Genomic DNA, 13,871 nt, shown 5'->3' with positions numbered 1-13,871 from the left:
CAATGTGAGCGTCACTGTGGAGGGAGGTAGTAGTTAGCATCCAATTAGCTGACTTTAAGGAGATCACCCTCATGAACATGGGTGAGCCTCACCCGTCAGTTGAAACGCCTTAGGAGTGACACTGTGGTCCCCGAGGAAGAAGGAATCCCACGGGAACAGCTGTCAGCCCTGCCCTAGTCCAGCCTGGCCCTGCCCCACGGCGTTCACCTCGCCCCGTCACCTCCACAGGTGGAAGACAGTTTCCTGAATGCTCCATCAATCTCTCTGTCTCTACCCCGCTGGTCTGCTCTCTGGCAGCACTCTGACAGACTCAGCGGTGGGCTGGCTCTAGTTTCAGGGTAAGGCCCCATGCCCAGCGTTCTGACAGCCTTGGCCCATTCCCAGCACCTGTATCTTCACTGAGTTCTAGATGCTGAGCTAGGAGGCTGCAAGGGGACATGGACCAAATTGGTTTTAATGTAGAAGTCCCCTTTTTGGTATTCTTGAAGGATGATCACCCTAGATCCATGAAGTGTCATTATTAGCCAACTCTAATTGATAAAAAGTTATTTATTTTAGGCAACAAATCTCACTCACACCGTAATTTCCACCCTTTCCGACAACACTACACTGCATTAATTTAATGCTCATCTCTAGAAAAGGTTAGGAGAGAAGAAGGAAAACAGGAGGCCACTTGGAGTTACTCTTGGGTTTCTACCCTAGCAACATTTCTTAGCACAAAAGCTACGGGGGTCAAATTTGTTGAGCGCCGTGGTGCTGATGTCCATGTGCTCGAAGGGAGTGTGCTGTCCAGATGCAGGGAGATCTGTCTGAGGGAAACACAGGTGACCTTCGTCAATGTCATGCCATGGAAGCCAAAGGGAGCCTTGTGTCTACTGTTGGTCTGGGGAGTCTGATGGGATCACACAGGTCCACTGTCCTGCTCAGCCGAGGGGCTTTGCTGCAGCTAGTCAGGTCACACAGAGCAGCATGGCCGCGGGGGAGAGCCTCCCCGGGGCTCCTCCCACCCAGAAGCAGGACCCTAGACTGAAAATCCTGCCCTCGAAGCCTCAGTTCCCTCAGCTGCTGAAAGGGGGTAAATCCTCTCTGCTCCGGGCGCAGGTGGCGTGGAAAAGCACTACGCATGAAGAGTCACCGCATGGGTGGGCGCACGCCTGTGGCCACACGGCCACTGTGGTGCGGACTGACTGTAATATAGGAAGCACCCGCTTTTACAGCTTTCTTGAAACTCCCACTTACAGTACTTAAAATCAGTACCAAATTGCTACATTTACTGAATTAGATGCAACCAAATTATGGAAACTCCTTATGATTCTGTTGTATCACAAAGCCTTTCTATCACTGTAACAGTTACTACCAGGGGGAGTACTAACACATTCAGATCAGAGGTCACTGCAGCACAGGGCACCCATGGAGGTGTGAGATAGAAAGGGATTCACTCCAGAGAACACTGCTAATCTAATTTCAGAGGTGACGAGGAAGGAAAGGTTGATTATTCAGTTCTTTGTTCACAACCACCAGGGCTATGATAGTGATGTTGTTTTATGCACGTGAGTAGGATTTATAAAGGTGAGTTCACCAAAGCCCAACTTATAGTTCCTCCAGACACTCTTCCTCCTGTAGTAGAAATTCTAAGCTCCGAGTAAGGTTGCTAAGAGACACATTTGGGGCGGGTGGGGGGAGGGTGCAGTGGAAGCCCATCTACAATTTCTTTAAATAAAAAGTTATATTTACTTATAAATAGTACAACGTATGTGTAAAACCAACAGAGGGAGGCAACAGACAGAGTATCTCAGCAGGGCCACGGATGCAAACCCAACAAAAACCAAAAATACAAATGGCAACAACCTCACCTCTAATAAGCAACATGAAAACATAACCGATAGGAGTATCCAGGGACACAGCCACTACAATGGCCAGTTAGTTACCAAGCCTAGCGGTGGGCACTGAAGAGCTGCCCAACTGGTGGAGGGACTGGCCATTCTCTAGGGTGGGGGGGATGCCACTTCTCCGTGAGGCAGTTCATACACCAAATACAATCTTAAACACAATTCTTATTGAGGTTTTTTAATGAACTCAATGGATGTAATATAAACTTTAGGTGGATAATAAAAGTCCTAGCGGCAATCTTAAAGAGAGAGACTATCTCTTTCTTAGTTGTAAACTTAGTCCAAATCTGCTTTCCCGGCTGAGTTCAGCTGTCATCCTGAGGACACGCGCCACAATTCACTCACTGCTTACTCTCCAGCACCTGCCGCAGGGCGTCACCCATGAGGTCCTCAAATACCTGCTGCCACTCACCTTATTAACTGCAATGCCACATAATTACTAAAACCTGTGACCACTTTCCGCTGACACCTAAGATCCCAGTTGCAGGCAACGCTTGTCAGGGAGCCTTTCCCAAGCCCAGATGTAATTGGGTCTCTGATTTTAAGCTCACCTGTCAGGCAGTACATTTTCTTCCTGACATTTGTCTCAAATATAACCAGATGGCTGGGTCATTCTTGGTTTAACGTCTTTCTCCAGTGCCACCTCCCAGGTGGTCACACTGCCTGAGTGGCACAGATGAGCACTCAGTAAACAGGGGGTGAAGCAGGGTCCCCCTTTTCCTAAAGCAACATGGCCACTTTCTGATTGGTATGTTTTATAACAAATTACTGGGCAAGAGCCTTCAAATCACATAGTTTATCTCCAAATAGATGCCAGAATGTGATATTTAAGAAAAGAACTATTATTAAATTCTTATTTTGAATAGCTTATTTTTATAATCATTCAACTATGTTCTTAAGTAACAGTTAAAGATATTGTGGAGCCATAGCCAGTTTTGCTCAGTGGATAGAGTATCGGCCTGCAGACTGAAGGGTCCCCAGTTCGATTCCGGTCAAGGGCACATGCCCAGGCTGCAAGCTCGATTCCCAGTGGGAGGCTTGCAGGAGACAGCCAATCAATGATTCTCTCTCATCTTCTATCTCTCTCTCCCTCTCCCTTCCTCTCTGAAATCAATAAAAATATCTCTCTCTCTATATATATATAAAAGGCTAACATGCTAAGTGTCCAACCATCTGACCAGTCGCTATGACATGTACTGACCACCAGGGGGGCAGACGCTCAACACAGGAGCTGCCATGATGCACACTGGCCATTTACAGAGAAATGGCACTGCGGACCTGGTGCTCACAAAACAACACTCAGCTTCCCCCAAGTGGAACCAGGCCCTGCCACCACCCCAGAGCAATAGCCCACCAAATCGCAGCCAACGCTGCTGAGACCCCAATGTGCAAAATGCGGCCCACAGCCCAGCCCAGCCTAGAAACGATGGTTGTGGGTGCCGGGTAATGATGTCACATAGCAACCCCCGACTTCTTCTCCCTAGCAATAGGCCATTTAACAATGGCACTGTGGACCTGGCGCCCACAAAGCAACACTTGGCTTCCCCCAAGTGGGACAAAGGCCCTGCCACCACCCTGAAGCAACACCCTACCAAATCGTAGCCAACACTGCTGAGACCCCATGGCACAAAATGTGGCCCACAGCCCAGCCCAGCCTGGAAATGGTGGCTGTGGGCACTGGGTATTGACGTCATATACCAACGCCCAGCTTCCTCTCCCTAGCAACTAGCCTCCTTCCAGTTTCTTCAGTCCAGGAATACGACTTGCTTTATAGCCAGGTGGAAACATTTTACACTTTAACCAAATGTCTGTGAATCATTTTCCCATGCCTCATCTCATTTGATCCTCACAGAAGTCCTGAAGTAGGTAGATAGGAGACTCGGTGGAATCCTATTTTCTTTTCATTAGCTGGGAAAATGGAGATTTAGAAAGCTTAGAAACTTGACCAAACTGAAAAGAAGTAAGAAATGGTGGACCTTGAAAATGACTTCAGGTTTTCTCACTGCGCAGAATATAGTCAAACACTGCTGCAGTTAAATATTTTACCCTTTGTTCTCCCTGCGTGATCTACAATAATAATCTGCTTCATGTTGACATTTACTGCTGTGTTGCTGACAATTACCTGAAAGAGAAGTTGGGGTGCTTCACTGGGCTAAATCAGAAAGTGGGTCTATTTAAGCAAGTTTATCTATATATATAAAGCTCTTACTGGCGTTAATCGCATGTGTGTGTTTTGATCTGTCTTGCTGATCGTGAATTTGGTTGACATTTCTATTATAGAGAAAGGGCGAATAGTGATATTAAAATACATCTTAGCCGAAACCGGTTTGGCTCAGTGGATAGAGCATCGGCCTGCGGACAGAAGGGTCCCGGGTTCGATTCCGGTCAAGGGCATGTGCCTGGGTTGTGGGCACATCCCCAGTGGGGGATGTGCAGGAGGCGGCTGATCGATGTTTCTCTCTCACCGATGTTTCTAACTCTCTGTCTCGCTCCCTTCCTCTCTGTAAAAAATCAATAAAATATATTTAAAAAAAATTAAAATACATCTTCTAATTAATTTCTTTTGTGCACAAATTTGTGCACCGGGCCACTAGTCCTATCTAATAATAGACAAACATGGTAATTAACTGTAACTTTGCTACCCTTCCCATTGGTTAATCAGGGCAATATGCAAATTAACTACCAACCAAGATGGCGGCCGGCAGCCAGGCAGCTGAAGCGAACAGGAGGCTTGCTTGCTCCAGTGATGGAGGAAGTCAATGTTCCCCGCCTGCTGCTGCCGGCTTCTGAACTGCACTCTAAGAAACAATGTTGCAATTATAGAAGCTAAACAAGCTCCAGATACCTGCTTTCAGCCAGCTTCAGCCTCAGAGCTTAGAGCGGCAGGGATGGCAACAATGTTTCAATTATAGAAGCTAAACAAACCAGATACCTGCTTTCAGCCAGCCGCAGCCTCAGAGCTGGAGCTGGGCCTTAGAGCTGGAGCCAGCTCTCAGCTCCTGTGACAGCTATAGAAGGTAAATAAATCCCAGAATAAAAAAACAAAACAAAACAAAAAACAGAAAAAAAGGAGAGGCTGGGAGCTTCAGTTGCCCACCAGCCTGAAAATGGCCCTCAGCCATTCACCCAGACTGGCCAGGCACACCAGTGGGGACCCTCACCCTGAAGGGGGTGTGACCAGCTGCAAACAGCCATCATCCCCTCATCCAGGCTGGCCAGGCACCCAAGTGGGACCCCCATCCTGATCCGGGACACCCTTCAGGGCAAACCAGCCGGCCCCCACCCGTGTACCAGGCCTCTATCCTATATAGTAAAAGGGTAATATGCAAACTGACCCTAACAGCAGAAGTACTGGGAATGACTGGTCACTACGACACACACTGACCACCAGGGGGCAGATGCTCAATGCAGGAGCTGCCCTCTGGTGGTCAGGGCGCTCTCACATGGGAGGAGCTCTGCTCAGCCACAAGCCAGGCTGATGGCTGCCAATACAGCAGTGGTGGTGGGAGCCTCTCCTGCCTCCTCAGCAGTGCTAAGGATGTCTGACTGCAGTTTAGGCCTGCTCCCCGCTGGCAAGTGGACATCCCCTGAGGGCTGCCGGGCTGCCAGAGGAATGTCTGATTGCCAGCTTAGGCCCAATCCCCCTGGGGAGCGGGCCCAAACCAGCAGGTGGTCCCAGACTGCGAGAGGGCACAGGCTGGGCTGAGGGGACTGAGGGGACTCCCCCCCCCACCCCCCCGGTGCACAAATTTTTGTGCACTGGGTCTCTAGTATATATATATAAAAAGATACTGTAGAAATAAAAAGTCTATAAATAAAAAACCCTAAAACCCTATTAAAGAAAATTTAATCTTTTTTAAAACAAAGAATATTTTAATTTTATGACTACTTCACAACTAAATGTACAATACCACCTATATATATAAAAGCCTAAGCAACCATTCGACCATCCGACCAGTAGCTATGATGCGCACTGACCACCAGGGGGCAGATGCTCAATGCAGGATCTGCTGAGCTGTGGTGACTTGGCAGCTGTGGATCTCAGGTGACGCACCCGGAAACAGAGAAGGGAGCCCGATTCCGGGGGCATCACCGGAGAACTGCCCTCTTGCAATCCGGGAGGGGAAGGAGGCAAAAGTGAAGCTCAGGTGGGAAGGAGGTTCCCACTGCCACAGGACTCTGCCTGGGTAGAAGGTCTGGGTGGGAACCTGACACTGAGCAGGGTCTTGCCCTAGGCCGACTAGATTCTAGGCTAAGTAAATCCTGTTTGCTAAATAATTGCATTTTGCAGCTAAATGCCCACAAGTTGTCAGTTACTGCTAAGCTTAGGGTAAAGTGAGATGAAAGAAGCAACTCAGATACAGAGAGAAAGTGACATAATATTGGGAGAAGAGAGGAGGGAGACCGATTCTGGGGTGCGTCACCCAAGAACCGCCCTCTCACAATCTGGGACCTCTCAGGGGATGTCAGAGAGCCGGTTTTGGCCTGATCCCTGCAGGCTAGGCTGAGGGAGGACCCCACTGGTGCACAGATCTGTGCACTGAGCCTCTAGTCTTCAGATAAGCATGAAAATATGCTAGTCATTTATAATTATTTTTATGTTTATTCTTTATTTTTAATTTTTGAGTTTAAACTTAGATCACTTGCACAAGATAAGCAATGACTTGTAACATAGCAGTTCCTTCAATAACATCATTTTGTCCCACATTGTTTTGTTATAATTTTTTTGAGTAAAAACAACAACACTGTTTCCTGTCCGGGGCCACTGTCTGTGGAGTGTGCCTGGTGTCCCTGATCTGCATGGGTTTTCTCCAGGAACTCCGGTTTCCTCCTGCATCGCAGAGCTGTACATGGGAGGTGAATGGTGTGTCTACACAGTCCCAGTGTGAGTATAGTGTGAGTGGGTGTGAGGTCACCTGCGATGGGAGGGCATCCAGAGTGGACCCATCTATGTGCCCTGATCAGCCAGGATAAACTCCAGCTACCTGTGGCCCTGAACTGGAATTGGCAGGTTAAAAAATAATTATCTGAGTTGTTTTTATTCACCATTCTTAGATGTCTGTATAGCTCACATTTATTTCAATGTTTAATGTTAGAAATGTTTTGGGTCTTCATTTAAAAACCTGGTGATGTTTCTGTGACTAGAAATATGCCACAGGAACTTAACTTTTAATGCTTTTAATGCTTTTATCATTAGCCTAGGGTACAACTGGTTTTGTTATACTACATTGTTTCACTTAAAGTCAGTTTCCAGGAACCTATTGATGACATTGAGGACTTAAGGTACTTTTAATTTAATTCAATTAGTGTTAAAGGTAACACTGAATATGGAAGTTTCTCTTAGGTGATTTACTCTGGACCAAAGGTTAGTTCTGCATAGATTCTGAATGATGTATATTCCTCAACATTTTGTTATGAAAAATACCAATCAAAAAAGTTTAATCTTATAGAGAATAGCTATGTAGCTACCAGTTAGATTTTACATTTACACTCTAATGTATTTGCTTTCCACATATTCTGATCTTTTTTTTTGCAGTAAAATGTGAGAAAGTTTAAGAATACTTTAGAATAGCAAAACTATATATTCTGTAGCCTACATGATATAAATAAACTGAAAAGGGAAGTTTCAGAGCTCAAGTACTGATTTCCCAGTCATATATGTATAGCCAACCATTTTCATGCTATGTCCCTAACCATATACTATATGTAAATAGCTATGGAATTACAAATGATACAAGTAGCCTTTGATCAGTATATCTTTTTAGAATCATTGCTGCATGGAGTTGTGTTGATTATTATAAATAAAGCAGAGACTTACAATGAAGAGTAACAGGAATGGGATTTACCCTACTTCCTGACCAAAAACCTGGGAAGAACATATGGAATTATGACTTTCAAGACCCTGGTTTGCAGGTGAAGGATAGAGACCCTGAGAACTGGGAAACAGTGAGGTGAGTCCTACGACTGCCCAGATTCCTTCCTGGATAGAACTTCCAGGTTGCAGCACAGACAGAAAGAACCCAGGGAGAGCCCAGCAGACAACGGTGGTTAGAACTTGCAAGGCAAAGGCCCAGAGAGAAGAGAGCTGCAGAGAGAGAACGCTGAGATTGCAGAGGCCCCCCTCAACTCGATAAGCACACCTTTCAAAAGCAAAAGCAAAAGAAAGACCTTTCAAACATATTAAAGAAAGTCCTTCAGTCAGAAGGAAAACTAATCCCAGGTGGGTTTCTGGATTCAGAGAATGGAGTGAAGAACACTGAAAATGGCCCTGGCCAGTGTTGCTCAGTTGGTTGAGCATCGTCCTGTGCACTGAGGTGGCCGGTTCAATATGCCCGGAGCTGTGGGTTTCATCTCTGGTCAGAGCATATGCCCAGCGTGCAGGCTTGATCCCCAGCAGGGGGAATACAAGAGGCAGCCGATTGATGTTTCCCCCTCTCACCGATATTTCTTTCCCTCTTCTTTCCTCTCTCTCTAAAATCAATAAAAACATATTAAAAAGTGAAAGAACACTGAAAAAGGAAGTATCTGGGAAGTATAATACATTTTAAAAATTACTTAAGTCTCTTTAAAAGATAATTATTTAAAAATAAAAATTAATGTATTGTGGGGTTTATAACATATGAAGAAGTAAAATGTATGCCAACAATAGTAAAAAGGCTGGGAGAGAAGAAATGGAAGTGTGTTGTCATAAACTTATATTCTATGTGAAATAGTATGTTATCACTTGAGGGAAGTAAAAGATGTATTCGAGAAAAGTTAAATAAATGAGATCAAACAATAACAGTTATAGTTAAAAAGCCAACAAAGGAGATAAAATGGAATCATAAGAAGTACTCAGCTGACCTAAAAGGAAGCAGAACAAAAGAAAAAGGGAACAGAGAACAGATGGGACAAATAGAAAAAATATAGCAAGATGGCAGATTTCAACTCAACACATCAAAACTCACATTGAAAGTAAATGGCTTGAACGCTCTTATCAAAAGGTCGAGATTGTCTGACTGAATGAAAAAGCAACACCCAACCAAAAAAATAAATGTGGAAAAAGACATATCACACTAACACTAGTCAAGAGAGCTGGAGTGGCTATAGTAACATCAGACAAAATAGATTTTGGAGTAAATAATATTATCAGGGATAAAGGAGATCATTGTATAATGATAAAAGAGTTAATTCAACTAATAAATAATACTAATATTTATACCAAATAACATGAAGTAAAACCTGATAGAACTTCAAGAAAAAATAGACAATAAACCATCAGATGCCGAAACCGGTTTGGCTCAGTGGATAGAGCGTCGGCCTGGGGACTGAAAGGTCCCAGGTTCGATTCCGGTCAAGGGCATGTACCTGGGTTGCGGGCACATCCCCAGTGGGAGATGTGCAGGAGGCAGCTGATCGATGTTTCTCTCTCATTGATGTTTCTAACTCTCTATCTCTCTCCCTTTCTCTCTGTAAAAAACCAATAAAATATATTTTAAAAAAAACAAAAAAACCCCCATCAGAAATAGAAAATAAACAGCCTCAATTACAATAGTACCCAAAAATAAAAAACTTATGAGTCTAAAAAGATACATGTCAGATCTGCATGCTGAAAACTATAAAACAAAGAAGAGCAAAATGGGGAGATATACTGTGCTCATAGACTGAAAGATTCAATATTGTTAAGCTTCAATTCTCTCCAAATCTACATATTCAGTGCAATCCAATCAAAACCCCTGATGGATATTTTGTAGACAATGACAAGTTGGTTCTAAAATTTATATGTAAAGTTAAAATAATTAGAATAGACAAACATTTTTGGAAGAGAGTGGGAGAATTCATACTGCCTGATCTCAATATTTACTATAAAGAACAATAATGAAGACAATATAGTATCAGTGAGTAGATTCCTAGATCTATGGAACAGAATAAAAACTTGCAAATATGGTCAAATGATTGTTGAGAGAGGTGCAAAGGCAATTCAAAGGAGAATGGTTAATCTTTTCAACAGTTTTCCACAAACAGAATATCTGGACTTCCACATACCAAAAAAAAATGAATCTCAAAGTGGATCATGGACCTAAATGTGAAATACAGAACTGTAACACTTTTAGAAGAAAATCTTTGTGAACTTGGGTTAGACAAAGACTTCTTAGATGTGATAACAAAAGTACTACTCGTGAAAGAAACAAATAATAAATTAGACTTTATTTAAGTGAAAAACTCTGTAAAAGACACTGTTAAAGTAAAAAGACAACCCACAGATGGAGAAAATATTTGCAAATCACATAACTAGCAAACAATTTCTACCCAGACTATGTAAAGAAGTCTCAAACTCATAACAAGAAAACAAGCTAATTAAAACCCCGGCAAAGGATCTGTATAGACACCTTACCAAGGAAGATAAACAAATGATAAATAAGCACAGGACAGAATGCCCAGCATCAATAATAAATCGGGAAATGTAAATGAAAGCCAAGTTGAAACAAATGGACTGATGACACCAAATGGTGACGAGGCTATGGAGCCACCAGAACTCACACACTGGGGGTAGGAGTGCAAAGACGGGACTGCCACGTTGTGACACAGTTTGGTGGTTTCTCAGAAAGTTCAACATACACTTACAATATGACCAACAATCCCACGCCTTCTGTTTACCCAAGTAAAATAAAAACCTATGTCCAAAACTTATACATGAATATTTAGAGTAGTTTTATTGCCAAAAACTTGAAATAATCCAACTTTACCTCAACTAGAAAATGGATAAACTCTGGTACTTCTATAAAATGAGATACTACCAAGCAATGAAAAGGAATGAACTATTTATACATCAACAACGTGAATGACTCTCAAACACATTATGCCAAGCGAAAGAAGCCAGACTCCATTTATATGACATTTTGGAAAAGACAAAATGACAGGACTGGAGGACAGATGGGTGATGGTGAGGGTTAATGGAGAAGGGGAAGGCCTGATTACAAAGGAGTAGCATATAGCACTTTACTGGAAGGGTAATGACTAATCTCTATCTTTTAAAAAAAATGTTTTTATTGATTTTAGAAAGAGAGAAGCAAGAGCGAGAAACACTGATCAGCTGCCTCCTGCACGCTTCACACCAGGGATCAAACTCACAACTCTTGCCATTCGCAACAGCATGGATGGACATGGAGAGCATTATGCTAAGTGAAATAAGCCAGTCGGAGAAAGACAAGTATCACATGATCTCACTCAGTTGTGGAATATAATGAACATAGACTGATGAACAAAAATAGATACAGAGATAGAGCAGCCTCGAACAGACTGTCAAACTACAGCGGGTAGGCCAGGGAGGGTTGGGGGACAGGAGGGGAGGGTAAGAGATCAACTGAAGGACTTGTATGCATGTATATAAGCATAACCAATGGACATAAGACACTGGGGGGTAGGGGAGGCCAGGGGATTGTCAAGGGCGGGGAAAAAAAAGGAGACATATGTAATACTCTTTGTAATACTTTAAGCAATAAAACAATTAAAAAATAAAAAAAATTTAAGAAAAGGTTAAAAAAATCAATAAAAGTCACAGTATTATCTAAAAAAAAAAAATTCCAGGAGGATTATAAAGTGTATTGTGAATAAGAAAATATAACAGTATGAGGAGAAAATATCAGAGATTTTTCTTTGTGATTCTGGATTTTGGGAGGCTTTCCAAAGTAATTGAGAATTGAAATTAATAAGAGAAAAAAATATTCCCCAATTTTCCTTAATGTAAATGGGTAAGGTTTTAGAGTATTTACCATTCAGTATATGTACCTGTGACTATTCTTCAGGTGTGAGTTTGGGGAAGGAACCTACTCGGCCTTCACAGCCCTAGTCTGACAATTCTACACTAATAAAAGAGAAACATGGTAATTGGCGTACGACCGCTACCCTTTTCATTGGCTAATCAGCGAGATATGCAAATTAACTGTCAGCCAAGATGGCGGCCGGCAGCCAGGCAGCTTGAAACTAACATGAGGCTTGCTTGCCTCAGTGACGGAGGATCGTTGGAGGAAACCAATGTTCCCCGACTGCGGCTGCAGGCCTCTGAGCAGGCAGTTTAAGAAACATTGCAACAAATACCGCCGGACTTCAGCCAGCAGATTTGCAACATTGTAAGCAAAGGCCAGAAACCTACTTTCAGCCAAGGAGGCCTAAGAGCTGGAGCCAGGCCTCAAGCTAAAGCTGGCCCAGAATAAAAAAAGAAAAAAAAGAAAAAAGGAGTGGTTGGGAACTTCAGTCACTCCCAGCCTGAAAACAGCCCTCAGCCCCCCACCCAGACTGGCCAGGCACCCCAGTGGGGACCCCCACCCTGATCCAGGACACCCTTCAGGGCAAACCAGCCGGCACCACCCATGCACCAGGCCTCTACCCTATATAGTAAAAGGGTAATATGCCTCCTGGCACCGGGATCAGCGTGACAGGGGGCAGCGCCCAAACCCCCTGATCGCCCTGCGGCTCTGTGTGTGACGGGGGCGGGGCCCCAACCCCCTGAGCAGCCCTGCTCTGTGCCTGATAGGGGGGAGCTCCCCAACCCCCCCCCCCCCACGGGCCCTGCTCTGTGTGTGATGGGGTAGAGCCATAACCTCCCCATCGGCCCTGCCCTGAATGTGACAGTGGCGGCGCCCCAACCCCCTGATCGGCCCTGCTCTGTAGGTGATAGAGGGCGGTGCCCCAACCCCCTGATGGGCCCTGCTCTGTGTGTGATGGGGGCAGCGCCCCAACCCCCTGATTGGCCCTGCTCTGTGCGTGACAGGGGGTGGCACCGCAACCTCCCCATTGACCCTGCCTTGAGTGTGACAGGGGACGGTGCCCCAACCCCCAATTGGCCCTACCCTGAGCGTGACTGAGGGTGGCATCGCAACCTCCCAATCTGCCCTGCTCTGTGCATGACGGGGCGGTGCCCCAACTCCCCAATCGGCCCTGCTCTGAGCCCAACTAGGGGCTGCACCTAGGGATTGGGCCTGCCCTCTGCCACCCGGGAGCAGGCCTAAGCCAGCAGGTCGTTATCTTCCGAGGGGTCCCAGACTGAGAGAGGGCACAGGCCGGGCTGAAGGACCTCCCCTCCCCGCCCCCCCGAGTGCACAAATTTTTGTGCACCGGGCCTCTAGTACACTGATAAATTTGGAACTTTAAAGAGTTAACAATAATATATTAAAACTAGAGCCCAGTGCATGACTTTTGTGCACTGGGGGGGGGGGGGGGGGAGGGGGGCGGCGCGGGTCCCTCAGCCCAGCCTGCGCCCTTTCACGGTCCAGCAGCCATCAGTTGGACATCCTTAGCGCTGCCATGGAGGTGGGAGAGGCTCCCACCACCCACCACTGCGCTTGCCAGCCATCAGCCTGGCTTGTGGCTGAGCAGTGCTATGGGAGCACACTGACCACTAGGGGGCAGCTCCTGTGTTGAGTGTCTGCCCCCTGGTGGTCAATGCACGTCATAACTACTGGTCGTTGCCCCATTCGTTCGATTTGCATACAGTCTTCGGGTTATGTCGGACTCGACGTATATCGTTTTGTGGTTACGTTACCATCTCCCATTTATTTATAAAAATAAAAAAAGTTCCATCATTTCAACGTATGTACATATGTGCTTTATGTTTTTTATGATTTATTTACTACAAGTAAAGGTCAGGAATTGTTATATTTCTTTTAAATTTTTTTTACTGTTTCATTTCATTACTGCTGTGTATGTGCTCCATGTGAGCGACGTAGGTGCTTATGTAGGTGGATTCCGACTTACGGTGAAAATCGTGTTACATCGAGCCGTAGGAACGGATCTCTGATGTAACCCGAGGACTTACTGTATTACCCTTTTATTATATAGGATAATCAAGTTGATCTCAATTCCTGACATAATAGATTGTGAAGTACAAAAAGAACATTACTTTCATCTCTTCCAAAGCAAACATACAAAAGTGAGAAATAAACACATTTTAGGTCAACAAGTCTAGTCAATTCTGAAATATATAGCTTTGGGTGTGGTGAGGGG

The 13,871-nt window shown here is 44.9% G+C and overlaps 1 protein-coding gene across 5 annotated transcripts in view; it reads right to left on the bottom strand.

The window, feature by feature from the left end:
- PPP2R5C (protein phosphatase 2 regulatory subunit B'gamma) overlaps positions 1-13,871 on the bottom strand; it is a 138,803-nt gene that overhangs the window by 36,026 nt on the left and 88,906 nt on the right. The gene's annotated exons all lie outside the window — the stretch shown is intronic.

This window comes from Myotis nattereri (genome assembly GCF_964212035.1).
Source record: "Myotis nattereri genome assembly, chromosome: 1".
NCBI lineage: Eukaryota > Metazoa > Chordata > Mammalia > Chiroptera > Vespertilionidae > Myotis > Myotis nattereri.
This window is presented reverse-complemented; position numbering and strand designations above follow the sequence as displayed.